General features: G+C 36.2%; 1 protein-coding gene and 1 long non-coding RNA gene across 2 annotated transcripts in view; one reads left to right on the top strand and one right to left on the bottom strand.

The window, feature by feature from the left end:
• Positions 1 to 4,132, bottom strand: part of LOC107686113 (uncharacterized) — a 21,292-nt gene extending 17,160 nt beyond the window's left edge. Inside the window, exon 1 of the long non-coding RNA XR_001634020.1 lies at positions 4,065 to 4,132. This is a non-coding gene — a long non-coding RNA (uncharacterized LOC107686113). The remainder of the gene's footprint in view (positions 1 to 4,064) is intronic.
• Positions 4,061 to 18,866, top strand: part of LOC107686111 (homeobox protein PKNOX2-like) — a 63,396-nt gene continuing 48,590 nt past the window's right edge. The window contains exon 1 of the mRNA XM_016482960.1: positions 4,061 to 4,130. The gene's annotated coding sequence lies outside the window, so the exon portion shown is untranslated. The remainder of the gene's footprint in view (positions 4,131 to 18,866) is intronic.

Genomic DNA, 18,866 nt, shown 5'->3' with positions numbered 1-18,866 from the left:
AAAAGTAAATTCACATCTGTACAGTAGAACACAGGAGAAGAAGGTTCAACACTCTTCAGCAATAAAAAACAATGAAGCACAATTGTTAGTTTATCTAAAGTCAATTTTGCTTGTTAGTATGGTTGAGCTGGATCATCAAAGGTCAGCAGCAAATACATTGGTTAATAAAATGGGATTAGATACATTTGTGTTATTTAACATATTTAGTTATTGCAGGTTTGCGTCATATTCTGAGTTTGCATTTCACTGTTTTAATTAATTTTGATGAATACTAAATCTGTTTTTTGTGAGTGGGATGAATTAATGCACATTCACATTTAGTCTAGAATTTCAGTAACATCATGTTCACACAGCGCACACGACTCCTCTGCACTTCCGATTTCTCCCAATATGGGGACAGGAGACTTGTCAGTCAATAAATGGGAAAACAAAGTAACTGGTGTTACTTTTTTGAAAAAGTAACTCAGATATTTTCTTGTAAATTAAAAAAGTCATGCGTTACTTTACTAGTTACTTGAAAAAAGTAATCTAATTACGTAACTCAACTAACGCAACTAGTTAATGAGATTTGGTCCCGACTCCCTGTACTAAAATGTTACCTATTTATTTTAATAGGACAGTCAAGACCAAACAGACAAGAGGATCTAAAGAGGGCTATATACTGTAACACTGGAGAATAATGTTGGGCAATATGCTCAATTTTCATATCGTCCTATCGTCAGCCTGTGAGATCGCCGATACACTGTATTATCATGCTAATTTATGTAATTATTTAGCTCCATTGCGAGAAAGTGAACCAACTCCAGCATAAGGCTAAAAGCAGCCTAATGTTTTTAATATGACTGAATTTGTATTTAACATGATAACAAATTAATAGAAACATCGTAAGTTACTAATTATAATGCTTTCATTTCCTCAGTTATTCAAAAGGCAGCTACAGAAAACGAGCAAAGAACATTACATTACCAAAGAACATCATCACAAGCTCAGTCTAGCGCGAGTTTATGCACTTTAAAAACACTCCCTTTAAAATCAGTGAATATACACTGCATGATGAATAAATCTCTTATACTTACATCGCACGTATTTCTGCACTTTGTTGTTTATGAGGAGAGAATTCGCGAGTCAGAATTCAGTCAGCGCGCATCTTATTGGCCATTACATTCATAAGCTCAGCATAATCGTGTGTGATTGGTTAGAACGCGCAATACTGTAAAAACGCGGAAAAAGAAATATAATGCAACAAATAAGCCCTAATATTAATTAGATAGTATTACTAGCCTGATAATAATAATAATAATAATAATAATAATCGTCTTGCTATCGTCAAAGGCATCAGCCACAGGCGATATCTCTGTCTATCGTCAATACATGATACTATCGTCTATCGGCACAACCCTACTGGAGAAAGCTATCTATTAGCATCGGCATTCATCACAAAAACTTTTCTTTGTCCAAAAAGCAATCAGGCACTGGTAAAATATTTAACCTGTAATATAATGAAATGTACTAAGTTTTATTTTGTTAGAGTACAGCTAAAGGCCTGTTCACACCAAGCTGAGTGTTCGATGCAATAAACAGTTTATTTGAATTTGAATGAACGTTCGCAATCGCATGCTGTAAATGTGCTGACTATTCGTGTTGGTGTAAACAGGACTTAGGTTTAAAATGCTGTGAGAAAAGGAAGATGCTTTTTGGTGTATTTATGGTACTATTAACCAACAGTGAAACAAACCTATGCTAACCAGTTTGATGTTGACCACCAGGGTGCAACACCAATGCTTGTAGTAAACTCAGCATGCAATGTTCAAACCTGTGCCAAAGCTAACCTGTTTATTGATATTTTACTTACAATCACAAGTAGCCTCCCAAGTGTTATGTGAAAAAAATAACGACCAGTGTTGTTATTGTTAAATAGAAGTAACCTGATTAAAAATCATTAAATGAAGCTGAATAAAATATAAATATTACATGAAAAACTAGAAATGTTGCCTTCTCAACTAACTGAAATGAAATAAATTTAAAGACCTGGGGCCTCATTTATAAAACGTTGCACAGAAACCATCCTAAATTTGATCTTACGATCATTTCTCAAATATGCGTATGTGTGATTCATAGAATGAACGTACGTACAGACAAAATGCACGTACGCCTCTCTTTCAGATTTGAAATCTATGAATCGCAAATGATCTTGAACTTGCGCGCAGCTGAATGGTTTTAGCTCTCTGTCTTGTAAACGACTCCTAATTAATGTCATTAACATGCAAAAGATTGCAGTCATCATCCAAATTCTTTAATTTAGAACAGCGAGCTGCAAAAACAGCTTACATTTCCAAAAACCTGTAGTACTCGAACAAGAAAAAGTGCGGACGTCTGCTCAGACCCTGACGTGACGCTAAGCACTTTTCCACGTCAAAGCCAGTTTTTACAAATATGAGCATTGGCGTGGATTTAAGCGTAGACACACTCTAAGATCAGATCTGAGCGTACGCACGCTTTATAAATGAGGCCCCTGTTCACACCAAGAATGCTAACTATAAATAGAACTTTATATTAGTGTCCACATCAACACATGATAACATGCTGTTTGTTATAAGCATGCTGCAGTTATGTAATCTGTTGCTTTAAATAATCAGGCTCATTAAAGTCAGATAGATAGGATGTCAGTGTTTTTTTAATCACTCATCAAATAAAAAAAAAAGTTTGAAAGTGATTCCAACTATATAGTTCCTCTGTGTCGTTATTGTTATAAATATGATGCGGATTTCCCTGTTCTCACAGAATTAGAGTGATTATTACAACTTTATAGTTATCAGTAGTTATCATCCCTGGAGTGAACATCCCTTAAGTTGAAGTACTAAAATTACTATTTAAAGCTGTGTGTGTATGTGTGTATATGTATGTATGCATATATATATATATATATATATATATATATATTATTAAATAAATAGTATAGAAATAATACTAAAATAACACTGAATCAGACCATGAGACCATCAGACATAAGAAAGCCAAGCCACAGTCATCTCAGTAGGAATCAGGTCAGTCACACAGTCTAGGTGTAAAGTCTCCTCTACCGTCTCCTTCACTATATGTAGAATCATTATTCAGAATGGCTGGAGGGAGTGCAGGAGGTCGGTGTGGAGACGGAGGGAGGCTGGAATTAGGTATTTCACAGAGTTGCTCTGTGTATTAGAGAAAGAGGTTTACCCTAAAGTTTAACTTTCACTGGCTGTTTGAATGAGGGGTTGGAAGGGCAAAGCCACAAATCTTCTGTTCATCTGGTACTGTTTGGAGGGTACTGTGGTGTGTATGAGGGACCTATTAGTGTGTATTTCTGTAAATAAGCTGTTTGTGTGTGTGCGGTGTCCTGATTGTTTGTTAAGGGGCCCTGTGCTGTAGATGTGGTAGTCTGCTACAACAGGAACGCTAATGCTTCCTCTGAGGCCGGTGAGGAACAGCATGATTAGCCCTCCAGCCCCCCGGGGGGAGCCGCTGCGCTTTCCTTGCTCTAATTCACTTTGACGTCAACAGGAAGGCAGATCAGGTCTCAGGAGGTGGGCTGCGGACTGTATGGCTGTGTAGAGGGCTCTGGGGCTTTGGGAGGCTGAGGGAGGGATTACAGAACCCTAAAATGTTTTCTTTGTAGTTTGGAAGAAACCCGAGAAAGGTTTCACACGAACCTATACTGCCAGACTGAAGCGTGGGGGGCTGGCCGCCATTCCTGCATCTTTGTTTGCCCACCTACCCAAGCTCACACACACACATACAGCCTCTATTAAGCCAGAACAGAAGGACACACACATACATATACTTTCACGCAAAATATCAAATTACTTTTCAAATTGTGGGTCAGCAGGCCCACGGGTATCACGCAGCGTCAATAAAAAAGATCCCTGTTTTCCAAAGCATGCGGTGTTGCTTATACCTAAATCAAAATTTTTGCTCATTTTACAAGTTGTGCTGTAATGCGGCTGGAGTAATAATCTCAGGTTTGCTATTAGAGCGCAGACCGTTAGATGTAACTGTACTCAGAAGGCTTCTTTTCTTGTGTTGTAGACTGGAGGGCAGTGCGCTGTCGGACCGGCTCCAACTTCAGATGCTCCGATGCTGAGAACAAGCAAACTGTAAGTTCCTAAATCAACACTTCCATGTCCATTCAAAAACACACGTGCTCTGTTCCAAAAGATGGTGAGCTGCCTATGTAGGCAGTATTTTTAGGCATCATAGATATGCCCCTGATGCAAAGGTTGTTGTAGGTCATCTAAGATCAGGGTTGGGTAAAATTCTCTAAAATTTCTATCTATCTATCTATCTATCTAGATATTCATTCATTCATTTAATTCTATTAATAAACTGCTATTTTACACAAATGTTTGTCTGAGCTGTTAATATCTTAGCTTATTAGAGTTAGCTTAGCAACATGCTAACAACAAACTCCATAGAAATTAACTTTAAACTATGCACTTAATGTGAAAAATTTTGTGCGATGGCCCTTGTTTGGCATTGCTGCCTCAGTTTTCATTCTCAGTTCACCATTTATGAGGTTCAGGTTCATTTTAGGATGCTAGCAGCTGCTTATGTAGGCAGCAGACAGCAAGGCAACTCACTAGGTGTTGGAACAGAGCCATGATTGTCGCCAGATTCTTTTCTTCCATTTTAATGTAAGAAAGGTAAACCGTGGTTGTTTGCACAAATGCGCCAAGCAGCTTTTGAAGTCATGCATTAAGTGCAGTCTTTCATAATAATACTTTTATATAGAGTTTTTTTTTTTTAGCATGGATAGCAAATAAAATACTCTCACACTTATGAAGATGGCTGATAAATATGCAGTGTCACCTATCGAGCCGCCTAGAATATACAAACCTGTGATTTCTCTGCAGTGATATTGCTCTTCTGGAGTCGCTGAGTTATTCCTTGCTGGTTTAGTCAGAATTGGGCATTTACAGATGAATTTCGAAATGAATTTTCCAGCGCTTGCTGTTCGTCTGCAATCACCCCGACTGTGTTGTTTAAGAGTTTGTTTCCTCACTTTAATAGCACTTTTTGTTATGTCCTTATAGAGTGCAAATTTGTTCAAAAACACAATTTGTGTCTTTAATGGTTTGTGGGCTCAGGCTGGAATTATGTTGTGGATGAGTGAGAGAGGCCGAGTCTGAGGGAAACATTTGTGTGTGGCAATATGCTGAAGGGTTAACTCTTTGCTTTTCAGAGGGGGTAAAAGCCAGGCAAGTCTCTTTAATTGAGTGTGAAAACAGCTGGGTATCTAGAGCCATTTTCCCCCACAGCAGCATGGAAGGGACTATCTCAATATCCTCCTGACTCTAATCGCTCATAACCCCAAATTCCCCCTTTCTTTCTCTCCCTCTCGCTCTCGGAGCCCTGCCGAGGATTGTTTTACGCTTAATTTTGTTAAACCTAATGAGATTTCCCTAATTAAATCTCCTCCTGACTGGAAAGCTCTCTCTCCTGTCGAGTGAAGTGATTGTTTGTAGATCTTTTTAGACAAATAAACATTTTCGGAGCGAAAGCACAGCGCAAGAGAGATGGAAGGAGCCTGCATCTTTTCATTTTTGCGGTAGCAGCCCTGTGCTACACTCACCATGCTTTGCTTAATGTCTTTTCACCTCATTTTTCACCTTCTCAAATGATCAATACTAGTTCCTCAGGTCTCATATTACAGCTAAGATGAAGTGAATTAACTTATTGTACATTATGTCAAATTTTAACCGGGAGCAGTGTTGGGGAGCAACCAAATAAATGTAGCGATGCTATTAGCTTTGTAGTAGCGTAACAAAAGCTCAGCTACCTTCAAAACTGATTCATTTTTTTTAGTTATAAGCCACTAATAACTACAATGAATCCCTTAAGTCTGATTCTTTTTAATTAATTGGTTAACTTAGATAATTCATTTGAATACATTGACTTGTGTGATGATTTGTTCAAACTGATTCACTTGGATGAGTCATTTAAATGAATCTGTTTAAAAAAAAAAGCCACAGATTCATTTGAGTAGATTAATCTGTTTAGAGTGAGCATTGTAGCACTGTATCCAGCATTATTATGTGCAATTTCACAAAATGCTACTTTATTGTATTAATATACTGTTTATTTATTTATTTATGAACTTATCCAAATGTACTAATTTGAACCATGGCTAACCTTTATGGCTAAGTTTTAATGTAGCATTCCCTGTGCTGTGAAATAGTAGTGATTCTAGACAGATCCACGACTGAAAGCCTCTTTTATAGAAGCAATATTGTGATTTATATAAGGTTGTATGAATATGTATGTATGTGTGTGTGTGCCAGGATCTTGTTTTGTGTAGGAAAGTGCCGCTGGGTGTGTCTGTTCCATTGAACTCTCTGAATAAAAGGCCTTGAGAGTATTGTTGACTGCGGTCATTGAGCTGGTATTGTGGATGCCCCATGGGAGACTATTGTGGGACTCGACCTTCTGTTTCCCGTGCCGACTCCGGAAAGCTAGTGCCAAGACGCCTTCACACACACATCACAGACACACACCATTCCAACCAGACCCTATTCTTTGCCCCTCCTGTGGACCGTTGGGCAGTCTGCCCAGCTCTTGTGAAAGGTGCCCTCTGATTTTAGCCCCTCTGATCAAGTTTCTGCCACCAGTTGCCCAGTTTGATGTGAGTAAGTAGGGTGAGGAGTCAAGGGAGATGTCCTGGCTTCTGGCACCAGCAGGCCACACACAACACCTAGATCACCGTGTGACTGTTCATTATTCAAGGACTGGCTTGACAAAGCGTCCTTTGCGTGGAATGTAACCGTTGTTTATTTGATTTCCAGAAAGCTCTATTTAAAACATGAAATCAAAACAAGCCATGCACAATGCATCAGAGCACGTTAATCAAAAGGGGTAAAAAATGTATTGTAGTTCTAATTATTTTTTCTTAAAAATGTAATCATTTTCTCCATTCCTGCAATCAGTTTTCTGCTGAAATAATCAAGGCTGTGGCAAAATTATACTAACTAATAATATTATAGCTTAATGTTTTCATAATCAAAGTCCCGCCTACATTATTTATGCCACATTACAATGTGTTTTTGGCATCATGAAGGTACACTGAACTAAAATCAACCTGTTAGTTGACTTCAAATCATAGAAAACATTTAATTTCAGCAGATTCTAATACTAAAAACGTATTATTTCCATAGTCATGGAAAAATATCGTGGAATTTTAGAATGGTAATTTCGGTTCCTGGAAAAGCATTATAATTCATAAAATCTAAAATGCATGAAAAAGCCATGGACATTATTATAATGAATATATATTTTTCTAGCTACACTTAGATATAAAATATTTAATCATTTTATGAGTAAAATACTGAGGGAAAAACATGAAAAAAATTGGAAATTTATTGGTGAAAAGTTGTGTGAATCCTGCATTATTTATTATTATTAATGTTGTTAATCTATTATTATTATGGCAGCAGAAAGAGCCTTTGCAAAACATTTAACTTCCTTATTTCTGTGTCAAACATCATGTAAGGCAGCACTTTATTTTATCTATTGGTATTATTTTTGTGTTTTATTTTGTTTTCTTGGACCTAGGATGCTTGTTAGAAAGTAAATGTGGTCCATTTTGATTTCATGTTGCCGTTTAATAGTGGATATTAATATTTTTTTTCTGTATAGCATCAGTTTACGTGGGCATTAACAGTACAGTACCTTGTGTCATTGAACAGTTGATTAGTATGATTCCTTTTGCTCTTTCTATAACAATCTCAACCTCATCATCATCATCATCTCCACCACCCCTGGCCTTCACCCCGAGTCTGTTCCTCATCAGCCTCGATTAGCATTATGTTGATTTAGCCTAGCAGCCCCCACCAACCCAATGGAGGCTTATTAGGTTGAATATTTTTATTTATTTATTCCCGTTTTCTTGGGGTCCCTGTCGGCATTTCCAATTACTCTCGCCGTTCGGCTGTAATTGCCTCCGTGCTAATGGCTGCCAGACAATTGTGCTAAATGAGGTGAAGGCGCGAGGCAGCGAGCTCGACTTCATTAAGAGCTAATGGGATTTTATTGGGGGGACTGAAGACCCAGCTCATCAAAAAGGAGAGATGGAGGGAAAACAAAACAGATGGAGGAGAAGAGGCTGAGAGAGTTTTATAGGCGTTTTCTTCAGTGTCTGCTTGTCTTAAGTTATGTTGGACAAGAATGCGCAACCCTACTGTTTTACCATTGCCGAAATACAGACACACACACTTGAATCTCTCAAATGCACAGACACACGCAAAACATGCGCGCTCTGCTAAGCAAACATCCATGTGCATGTAACTGATAGATACTCATATAAACGCATTAAAATTCAACATAACGTGCATGCTTGAAAAGATGAAAGAGATGGAATTACAGTGAAGATTTTGTGATAATCTGTGCATGTCAATCTGATTACACAGATTTCTTAGATAACATAAATCGAGTGCCAAACTTTGCACTTTAAAGTGTGCATCACTTCTAGCTGAAAAGAGCATTTGCTTGACAGCAATCTGAAAAAAAAAAAAAAGAATCACATTTCCCAGATTTCAGTTGTTGTTTTTCATTGCGGCAGTTTGTTTGGATATGATGAAAGATGCAAAACGGCATCATGTCTGACTGGATGTCATATAGATGTTAAAAGCTCTTCAAATCAACGTCAGAGGAAAGATTTAATGTTCATTTAAAACTAACCCATAAACCACTGAAGTGTGTTTTCGTTTTAAACCTTGTTTATCTCTCTCATTTCAGCAGATTTATATCTGTGTGTGTAAGGCAGAGACAGAAAGTCTTTTTGGAGCGCTAATACTAATAGAAACAACCTGACATAGACAGCAGTTCCTTAGTGGGTGATTTAACTGTCTTTTGTCATGCTGTTCTGCTTAAAGCAAACGCACTGCTCTGTTAGTGTTTTCAGGGTTTGGCTCTACAGCATGTTTACTGAGAACAGATGCTCTTCTAACTTTCTGAACACTAGCTGTGCACACTTGCTTTTGTCGTTTACCATGCTTCATTTTTTGTTGTAATGTTTTTCATAAGGTTTTATGGTTTTACTTTAAAGATACCACTTTAGTTAATTAAAATATGATCATAAACTCTTATTTTTTGCAATTACTTCTATTTTATTTGTATGCACAGTATATTTTATATAAGTAGAACATTTTTTTAATTTTATTATTATTATTTTGTTCCCATAATTCAAGATCACATAAAATGGCTTGACAAATGCAGATGTGAAGTTGTTGTTGTTGTTTTTTTAAAGCAGAACATATTGACAGGTTCATCATTTTCTAATTGCCAAGTCACAGCCATGAACATGATTTGCTACTTTCTATTCAATTGTAATGGTATTGTGGGCGTGACATTCTCTTACTAGAGACAGTCGATTGAACAAAATCCATTTAGTGCAGAATGAGAATATTTTTTAGAGTAGAAGGAAGTTTTATTTTTATTTTTTTCAAGACGTAAAATTTTTTTGACAGTATTTCTATTCTAGGACACCATTAAATAAAGTATTACGGCATTTAGGCCATGTTTATTAGTATTCTCTATGAATGTGAATTCAATTTTAACATTTCTATACATTTAAAAAAAAAAAGTTGATTTACATAGCAGTAAGACAAAGCAAATTTTAAGCAAATCATATAATATTTTATATAAGTTTAGCAGCAGTTTAGCTCTACCTGTCACCGCTGCATACAGATCTGTGTGCTCAACCACAGGGCAGCTGCTAAACTGATTCAGAGACAGTGTTACCGTGTAATCGGGTTATCTCTCGAGGTGGAAAAGAGAGGAAAATCTATGCCCTGATTAGATAAAAGGTATAGCTTCCAGCCATAACATCTAACCATAATATGACATCGGATAGGCTCTGGCAATGTGAAAAATAGGTCTCTGTTTTTGTCATCCTCTGTTTCTTTATTTATTTACTGTAATTTTAGATTTTAGAGGGGAACATCTGTTTTGATTTGAATGTCGGATAACGACGGTTTAATGGATCATGCTATGGATAGAGTGAAGAACCGTGGGATGTTTGTGATTGATGTGGATGGGAGACTTGAGTCACCGGCACCGCTCTGGTTTTTCAAAATAGTCTGCCAGGGAATTTTTCAGGGAAGGTTAAGAGTGAATGTGAGAGTTTGGTGAAGAAGCAAGTAAATGAGTGAATGAAAGAGACTGATATGACATGTTACCAAATTAAATAAAATATTCAGTTGTAAAAAAAATGCTTTCAAATAATCACAACTTGGTTGGACTTGTGGATGTTAAGCTTATAATATGTGAGATATAATGTACAGTTAGTACAGTCATTATCACAAAAAAAGGTAAATTTTATTTTTGAACTTTACAGATCAGTGAAATTCCCAGTCAGGGTAGCTTTGGATTGTTTTGGCATTTAAAATTATATTCTATAACCAGTAATAAATAAACACATAAATGGACCATACTGACATTAAAGGGATAATTCACAGCAAAATATTAATTCATATTTTCTCACTCTGTATAACTTCAATTTCTTCCATAAGAATGCGCAACCCTACTGTTTTACCATTGCCGAAATACAGACACACACACTTGAATCTCTCAAATGCACAGACACACGCAAAACATGCGCGCTCTGCTAAGCAAACATCCATGTGCATGTAACTGATAGATACTCATATAAACGCATTAAAATTCAACATAACGTGCATGCTTGAAAAGATGAAAGAGATGGAATTACAGTGAAGATTTTGTGATAATCTGTGCATGTCAATCTGATTACACAGATTTCTTAGATAACATAAATCGAGTGCCAAACTTTGCACTTTAAAGTGTGCATCACTTCTAGCTGAAAAGAGCATTTGCTTGACAGCAATCTGAAAAAAAAAAAAAAGAATCACATTTCCCAGATTTCAGTTGTTGTTTTTCATTGCGGCAGTTTGTTTGGATATGATGAAAGATGCAAAACGGCATCATGTCTGACTGGATGTCATATAGATGTTAAAAGCTCTTCAAATCAACGTCAGAGGAAAGATTTAATGTTCATTTAAAACTAACCCATAAACCACTGAAGTGTGTTTTCGTTTTAAACCTTGTTTATCTCTCTCATTTCAGCAGATTTATATCTGTGTGTGTAAGGCAGAGACAGAAAGTCTTTTTGGAGCGCTAATACTAATAGAAACAACCTGACATAGATAGCAGTTCCTTAGTGGGTGATTTAACTGTCTTTTGTCATGCTGTTCTGCTTAAAGCAAACGCACTGCTCTGTTAGTGTTTTCAGGGTTTGGCTCTACAGCATGTTTACTGAGAACAGATGCTCTTCTAACTTTCTGAACACTAGCTGTGCACACTTGCTTTTGTCGTTTACCATGCTTCATTTTTTGTTGTAATGTTTTTCATAAGGTTTTATGGTTTTACTTTAAAGATACCACTTTAGTTAATTAAAATATGATCATAAACTCTTATTTTTTGCAATTACTTCTATTTTATTTGTATGCACAGTATATTTTATATAAGTAGAACATTTTTTTAATTTTATTATTATTATTTTGTTCCCATAATTCAAGATCACATAAAATGGCTTGACAAATGCAGATGTGAAGTTGTTGTTGTTGTTTTTTTAAAGCAGAACATATTGACAGGTTCATCATTTTCTAATTGCCAAGTCACAGCCATGAACATGATTTGCTACTTTCTATTCAATTGTAATGGTATTGTGGGCGTGACATTCTCTTACTAGAGACAGTCGATTGAACAAAATCCATTTAGTGCAGAATGAGAATATTTTTTAGAGTAGAAGGATTTTTATTTTTTATTTTTTTCAAGACGTAAAATTTTTTTGACAGTATTTCTATTCTAGGACACCATTATATTACGGCATACGGCATTTAGGCCATGTTTATTAGTATTCTCTATGAATGTGAATTCAATTTTAACATTTCTATACATTTAAAAAAAAAAAGTTGATTTACATAGCAGTAAGACAAAGCAAATTTTAAGCAAATCATATAATATTTTATATAAGTTTAGCAGCAGTTTAGCTCTACCTGTCACCGCTGCATACAGATCTGTGTGCTCAACCACAGGGCAGCTGCTAAACTGATTCAGAGACAGTGTTACCGTGTAATCGGGTTATCTCTCGAGGTGGAAAAGAGAGGAAAATCTATGCCCTGATTAGATAAAAGGTATAGCTTCCAGCCATAACATCTAACCATAATATGACATCGGATAGGCTCTGGCAATGTGAAAAATAGGTCTCTGTTTTTGTCATCCTCTGTTTCTTTATTTATTTACTGTAATTTTAGATTTTAGAGGGGAACATCTGTTTTGATTTGAATGTCGGATAACGACGGTTTAATGGATCATGCTATGGATAGAGTGAAGAACCGTGGGATGTTTGTGATTGATGTGGATGGGAGACTTGAGTCACCGGCACCGCTCTGGTTTTTCAAAATAGTCTGCCAGGGAATTTTTCAGGGAAGGTTAAGAGTGAATGTGAGAGTTTGGTGAAGAAGCAAGTAAATGAGTGAATGAAAGAGACTGATATGACATGTTACCAAATTAAATAAAATATTCAGTTGTAAAAAAAATGCTTTCAAATAATCACAACTTGGTTGGACTTGTGGATGTTAAGCTTATAATATGTGAGATATAATGTACAGTTAGTACAGTCATTATCACAAAAAAAGGTAAATTTTATTTTTGAACTTTACAGATCAGTGAAATTCCCAGTCAGGGTAGCTTTGGATTGTTTTGGCATTTAAAATTATATTCTATAACCAGTAATAAATAAACACATAAATGGACCATACTGACATTAAAGGGATAATTCACAGCAAAATATTAATTCATATTTTCTCACTCTGTATAACTTCAATTTCTTCCATCGAACACAAAATGAGATGATTATAAGCTATAAAGTTTTATAACAGACAAAACATTAACATTAAATCGCCATTTACTTTCATGATGTGAAAAAGAGCGGCTTGGATGCTATACATATCATTTTATGTTCCACAAAATGATAAAAATTATATTTTATTTTATTTTTATAAGAGACCATAGAATAATACAAAAGAAAAAAAAAACTAGCACAGCTATATAATTGTTTGCCAGGGGCAACGGTCAATTAAACAGTTTAACAGTCATTATTTTCAAATATTTGACTATAGAACAGCGCGATTGACCAATCAGAATCAAGTATTGCAGGGAGACGAGCAATAATACTGTCTAATATTATTTTTCCCCTTACCCCTTGTTACATCAGCAGAAAAAGTTATTAAATTTTGATGAAACTTTATGAAAGCAAGCATTTTTGGTCTTTAAAGTAACATGCACTGATGAATCATGCACAATAACAGCAACATTTTCATTAAGAAAGTAAATGGGGTCAATTTTGCTTTTATGTTGTCTTTAACAAGAAACAGAGGGCCTTAGGTTGAATTCTCTGCTCCCATGGATATATTTTTTGTAGATATTGATAAAGAAATGAGAGAGCGGGTGACTGAACCAACGGGTGAGTCAGAGCGAGGAAGAAAGAAAGTAACCCTGTCCCGGCGCTAACAGCTGTGTTGCAGCTGCCAGTGGCTCCTGCTGAGGGTGAGCAGCTCAATTCTCCAGGGTCAGATCTGTGGTATGGTGGTATCCGTGGCAACGGGCTTTGGGCCTGTGCGGCAAGAACAATCCTGCCTCTGAGAGCCGAGCGCTGTGCTCTGAGCTCAACACACCGGAATGTTCTACACCAAGAGAGGGAAAATGGTGCAGAGGAAGAGGGTGAGGGATGGAGACAGAGATGAGGAAAAGAGAGAGTGAAATGAGAGAGCAAGAGGGGTCAAGAAAATTGACCTTAACATAAAATAAATGAGTATATAGTATCAGTATATATACACACAAAATTCTGGCATGAAACTCTAGATGGCGCAGTCCGATAGGTCTAACTCAATCTGACATAATGACATCATTATTACACAGCACAGCTGATTGGTTCTCTCCTGTATCGGTAGCTAATGAGCTCTCTGCTCAAGTTCAACATTCAAATATATGACTGGTGCTTGCTGTAGCAGTTGCAGCGTGAAACCCTTCACCTTCCCCAGCTCCACATGTATAGATCTGCTATGGGGTGATCATGTAGTGTATGTTATATGGGAGTTATTTCATATATGTTATATGTGCACCATCATCATGTGGATGTATTGGCAGTAGCAAGTCTTGGTACTTGCTCTGCCACAGCAGCGGAGCGGATCTGTTCCGTGACCAATTACCATGGCAATCCCTCCGATATATATGCAGTATAGAGGAAAAAAGGATAGAGCACGAGAAGACACGAAGTAGAAGTGAAAAGTAAGACACAGAAGGGGTGAATTGTTGGAAGTTAGACTGAAAAAAGTGGTCTGGTCTGAGAAAGAGAAAGAAGAAATAGACAAATATGATCTCAGCCAAACAGAATAGTGGTTGTCAAGTTACCAGGTCTTTCGTTGTCCCCTAAAGCAAGCCGGCTGGAGTCGGTCTTATCTCCTGGCTCCAGCTCCGGCCCACAGCAGTCTGGCCCATAGAGCTTCTCGCAGTGCTCAGCCGGCAAACATCGTTTTAAATCTGAAGCTTCATTAAAAAATCATCCTGCAGCATCCACAATTATATTAAATATATTAAACAGGTATCCAAACAGGCACAAAACCTGCAATGCTCATTTTGACAAGCACAATGGGGCGAACAGTTGTGGCACTTTTGCACACAAAATTTCAGTGAAAAAAAGCATAATCAGGTACTAAATGTACTGAAATAGCACTGTGCAGTGTTTTTATTATTATTATTATTATTATTTTTGTTGTTGTTAATATGATTTCATGTTGGATATTCAATTGGACGCTGATTTCCCCCTTTTTAGAATAATATTACCTTTGACATCATCTAATGCTTGAAAATGTAAAATTGACTTTGCTTATTTAAAAAAAAAAAAACATTGATAATAATACTATTAAATGCAATCTTTAGCCAATATCAAAATGAATATTAATTTTTTATGCTGTACATTACAAACTTGTGATGCCTAAATTCACTTCAAATTAATCATTTAGATTTTTCTTTTATTTTTTAGGAAAAAAAACATAGAATCTGCCGTTTATTTTTATTATTTATCATTATTATTTATTATCACCTTATCGGTATCAGTCAGAGATTGCAGTGAAATATCATCTACAACTGTTTCTGTTTTTGTGTTTTATAGAAATGTGGGAAACACTTTAGATTATTGAGCACTATTCATTATTAACTAGTTGCTTATTAGCATGCATATTACTAGCACATTGGCAGTTTATTAGTATTTTCAAAGCACGTATCATCTTATAAAGCCTTATTTTGCATGATAATATTCTAGATCCCTTAACCCTACCTAGTATAAACATAACTACTACAACAACCACCTTACGTACTTATCAATAAGCAGCAAATTAGGAGTTTACTGAGGGAAAACTCTTAGTTAACAGTGAATATGTGTGCCCTAATCTAAAGTGTATTGTAGTATCCCCTGTAGTATAAAATGTGTATTTTTTCTTTTTATACATCAAGTACTCTATAGTATCTTCACAGCAATAAAAAGTTGCTTTGAAATCACAGCATCTCACATCATCTTGCAGTTATGAAACAGCCATTGTCCTCTGTTAAAAGCAGTTTATTTTTGAAGTCACACATTATAGCTGAATTTATAAATCTGCCACCCACAGTCCTTCTGGACGGCCCTCAGCGACCAGCTGCCTCCTGTTTGGCATTGTCTATATATTTCATACTCAAGATTTAATTTACATGAGGAGCTGACGAAGTATTGATGAACTAAGGAGAGATACGCCATATCACGCTAGCTGGGTCGACCAGGCATGAAAAAGTTCAGCTAGCATCAGATTGACAGCAGAAGTTAGTGTATTAATATTCATATGAGTGCTAATGGAAGTTGTTTAGATGTTGTAAAAATCACTCGTGAGTTAGCGTGCGCTGTTAATCACGTACGCAAAACGCGGTCAGTTAGTCTCTATGAATACTAATACGATTAGCCAAGAGTTTAGGGGGCAAAACAAGCTACATTTGCGCTTAAACAACCGTGAGTATTCTGTCAGAGCGATGACGGAAATATGTACAGAATGATGTGCGTTCGGGGGGAGTGCAGCGAGAGTTTCCATGGAAACAGGATTCCTGCCAAAAGGTCAACGTCGAAGGCAGACTTGGAAAAGCACAAGAGGATTATTGGGGATTTAGCGGCGAGTAAAATCATTTTTTATTCTCTTTTTATGTATTTTTCGTCCTATCTGAATGACGATAAAAACACTGGATATGAATAGTGCAATTATATTGCTTAAAAAACGTCTCGCTCTCCCTTTTTATGGTTTCTTGCCTTGGTCCTTTGAAGTGAAATTGAAAAGAGAAAGAGTGGTGGACGGCGGTGGTGCTCGGCTTTGTGCTTGGCGCTGATACGCACTCTTCTGCCCCCTCAATCACTTCTTCCCTCTCTCTCTCCTTCCTCCCCCCCTTCCCTTTCCACTCACTTTAATTAAGTCAGCCTCCCTGGCATGGCTGCCAAAGATAATTGGAGTGGGTTTTGGATGCCATTTACTCGAAATGTCGCCTGTTTCTGTCTTTTTTTTTTTTTTATTTCCTCGTCTCTGCCACATTCAGTAATTTTCTTCCTCTCTTCTTGTCGTTTATGAGATAGGGATTAACCTGAGGTGTGTGCCATGCAGGTATGCATCACAGACGTAAGACAATTTATTAGCCAACTTTGTGGGCGAAGATTACTTTTCTTTAACTTGCTTTTAGAAATAGTTCTTGCCATATTTTCGGAGCACTTGAAGGAACTCTTATGATAGGCTATATTTATAATCTCAGGCAATTGGCCATGCAAACTTTGTTTACATTTTCTTGTACTAACCTTTTTTTTTCTTCACTCCTAAAAAGTTTTTTTTTAATGGATCTGTGCAGCGTTGAAGCATTTTGAGTTCAATAAAATCTTTTTCAAAAAATATATAGTATATTTTTTGATCAATTTTTTCACTGTTCAAGGTGTGTGAGTTGGTCATATGGTTCTTCAGAGATTCTAGATGTTTCATCACAGGTTCTTGCATTGCTGCATGAAGTTGAAGTTTGTGCAGGTTGGTTGCATACAAGTACATAGATGCTTTAGATCAATAGGTTATAAGGTTTCAGTCGGCCAAAAACCATTCTACAACAGTGCTTTTGTGCTTTTAGTATTAGAATAAATATGAAAAAAAGTCAAAAGATAAGTCAATGTTTTATAAGTAATCTTGGTAACACTTTATTTTAAAGTCCAATTCTCACCAACTACTGTAGTTGCTTATTAGCATGCATATTACTAGCCTATTGACTGTTTATTAGTACTTATTAGTTGCCTTATAGTTAAACTTATAGTTGACCTATTAATGCCATATTGAATGAACATGTTCTAGATCCCTTGACCCAACCCAATGCCTAAACTTAACAACTACCTTACTAACTATTAATAAGCAGCAAACTAGGCGCTTATTGAGCGAAACCTCTTAATTAATAGTTCATATGTGTTCCTTAATCTAAAGTGTTACCATAATCTCATAATGTCTTTTACAGAAATAAATTTGTAATATTTTGAAAATTCAGTATGTCATAAAAAGTCATGAAATAAGTTAAAATGTTTTGAAAATAATATTAAAATAGTTTTTTATGGGATTTGTAATAGTTTGAAAATAATATAATGCAGCCTGTTTCTGTGATAATCACATTTCTCTGCATAATGTTGCTTTTTTTCCCCCTCAAAATAGTATGCTTTATTCACACAATATTAATTTTACTGTAACTTCAATTAAATGTTTTTTATTTATTTAACATTATTCATAGCTTTTTTCTTAAAACATTGTGACTAAGCTTGTAACATTTACATCTTTATTCTCCTAATGTTCCAACTTTATTCTATTTTTTATTTCTATTTTAACATGGCACTAAAACAGAATAATTCAAATATTATTACAATATCATTGTTGTTAGGGTAAGAAATTTGAGATTTGCTTTTATTTAAACATGGCACCAAAACACTCTTGTGTCAGTCAAACATCTATCATGTCAAACAAAATAATTAATGGAGGGGTTAACAAATATAATGAATTAATTTACTCGTTTTGGAACATTTTTGTTGCATTGATCTTTCATAACTTTTTGTTGATCATTCCTAAGGAAGTACTCTTTGCTTTCAGAGAGATTATTTGCTTTTATGAGTATAGCCAAGCTATACAAGCAGAATATAAATGTACTACAGCTCACTTTGCTGCCAATTTGTCAGGTTAATCCTTAGTTTTGTAACCAGTACTCTGATTTATTGCGTGTGATGAACTTTCATGTTTTATTGACGACATCTGTTGTGTTTCGCAGCCCAGGTCTGGTGTTATGAAGTGCTGTTATTTAATCAGGTGGTATAAAACTTTATTCAGTACCACCCATTATAGCGTGTCTGCTCATGCCGATCTCCTCAGGCGTCAGCGTGTCACAGTTTGGCGTACACGTGTCATAGTTTTCGAGCTAGTGCTTGTAGTAGCGTGTGTGTTCTGGTCACAGTGTGTGGTGACTGCAGTGGGAGTCAGTGAGTGAGGCCTCCTATCAATCATGCTGGGCTGCTGAAAAGGGCTGCGCTGGGCCGGGCCACCCACTATTTTACCCAGCACTGAGTTGTATTTAACCCAGCATTTTTTAGAGTGTAATATAATATAATATAATATAATTGCCCAAAATTTGACACACACACACACACACACGAAAAAACTTGGTTTTATATTTTTACATTAACAATGTAATCAATATTCTGTTATATTTGGCCAAGTATGAATCTCATCAAGTTAGTGTTT

Source organism: Sinocyclocheilus anshuiensis, unplaced genomic scaffold, assembly GCF_001515605.1.
Source record: "Sinocyclocheilus anshuiensis isolate Anshui unplaced genomic scaffold, SAMN03320099.WGS_v1.1 scaffold437, whole genome shotgun sequence".
Taxonomy (NCBI): domain Eukaryota; kingdom Metazoa; phylum Chordata; class Actinopteri; order Cypriniformes; family Cyprinidae; genus Sinocyclocheilus; species Sinocyclocheilus anshuiensis.
Note: the sequence above shows the minus strand (reverse complement) of the source record. Positions and strands in the feature narration are given on the sequence as shown.